The sequence below is a fragment of the Berghia stephanieae genome, chromosome 10 (assembly GCF_034508935.2).
Source record: "Berghia stephanieae isolate SIO BIC M18660-M18661 chromosome 10, UCSD_Bste_1.3, whole genome shotgun sequence".
NCBI lineage: Eukaryota > Metazoa > Mollusca > Gastropoda > Nudibranchia > Aeolidiidae > Berghia > Berghia stephanieae.
The window spans coordinates 27,871,994-27,873,457 of NC_088369.1; the positions used below are offsets into that span (position 1 = coordinate 27,871,994).

At 36.8% G+C, this 1,464-nt stretch overlaps 1 protein-coding gene across 1 annotated transcript in view; it reads right to left on the reverse strand.

Annotated features, from left to right (window-relative positions):
• LOC144956077 (excitatory amino acid transporter 3-like) overlaps window positions 1-71 on the reverse strand; it is a 7,553-nt gene extending 7,482 nt beyond the window's left edge. The window contains exon 1 of the mRNA XM_078886411.1: window positions 1-71. This exon is cut by the window's left edge and continues 643 nt beyond it. The gene's annotated coding sequence lies outside the window, so the exon portion shown is untranslated.
• Between the last annotated feature and the right edge of the window lie 1,393 nt (window positions 72-1,464).

The following is a 1,464-nucleotide window of genomic DNA, read 5'->3' on the forward strand; positions in this document are numbered from 1 at the left end:
GCTCGTGTACATGTGGATGCCCAGAGCAAACGATGGAGCACATCCTTAGCGAATGCCAGGATGGGCCCAGCTGCACTGACCATGACCTAAATGTCTGCTCCCCAGATGCTGTGGAGTGGGTTCGGTGTTGGGGCGACAAACTATGATTATGATAATGTTGATATTTCGGGATTTACCTTTATCAACAGAACAGGATGAATGAAACAATATACTTCAGACGAATGAGATAATATGTGATAATGGCGTTGTTAAGGTGAATAAGCAATGATGGATCAGGAAATAGCATGCTCCTTTGTAAGGAAGCACGAATTTAAATAAATAACAATGTGAAATTGAATGTAAGCTTCAATCTAATTACGAAAACATATAGAGCAGCAACATTTTCATCAACGAATTTAAATAGAACAATAAATATTTATAAAAAGTGTGCAAATAATAAAGTATAACTTTATTTCCAATTCCATTGTATTTATTTTCTATCAATGGCAGCGACATCTATAGATGGCCTTCAGTTTATTTTATTTCACTTTCTATACTGCACTACGTAGTTCCTCCCCTCCTCCCTTCCCACTTAATTAACTGTACACCTTTTATAAATATCTATTGAGATTTTTTAAAAGACGATAAATGACACCCGCTTGACGTCACTGAACTGTTTGTGCCGTCGATGTCTCAGCGAAAAATGTCTTTGTTTTGTTACAAAATCGAACAATATTAAGCGTAGCCAGTCATCGGATAATTGATAATAAATGATGACTGGTCCCCAGCTTTATATATCTGTGTTATGGACTCTACATACATTGCCTCACATGAGGAATATGAGTACCTGACTATTGGCAGTGAAGGATGCTGTAATAGTGACAGTACACAATGTACGTCCAGCTAACAGACTACTTGAACTGTATAATTGGGAATTTTGTTCCTAACAATATACTAATAGAATTATTAAATCATCGCAGAGCACATTGAAAAAAAAAAAAGCAGGGGTGGGGGGGGGGGGGGGGGGAGCTAGAAAATGCAAAATATTGTTCATGTTAATGTTTCCATTCATCATATTTATCTTCATATCTACATTAATATTGAACAGATCCTATGAAACTCTGATCGAGTTCACACTGAAAAAAACCCCCAAAAAACCCCAAACAAACAACCCCCTCCCCAAAGAAACCCTTTGCCTCCACCTGGATTCAACCTAGTTTCCTTCCAACCCAAACGTAATTGACCTACTACTATGCCATCGATTTATCCAATTCAGAAACGTGACTGTATGAAACAATATCAAATGTAAGTCTTTAATCCGTGTCCATGACTCCGAACCATGTCCACTTCTATTAACCGTGTCCAATCTAGAAAGATAAACATTTAATTTCGACCGAGTACAAAGATTAATATATTCAGCTTCACAAAGAAAGAAAGAAAGAAAGAAAGAGAGAGAGAAAGAAAGAAAGAAAGAAAGAAAAAAAA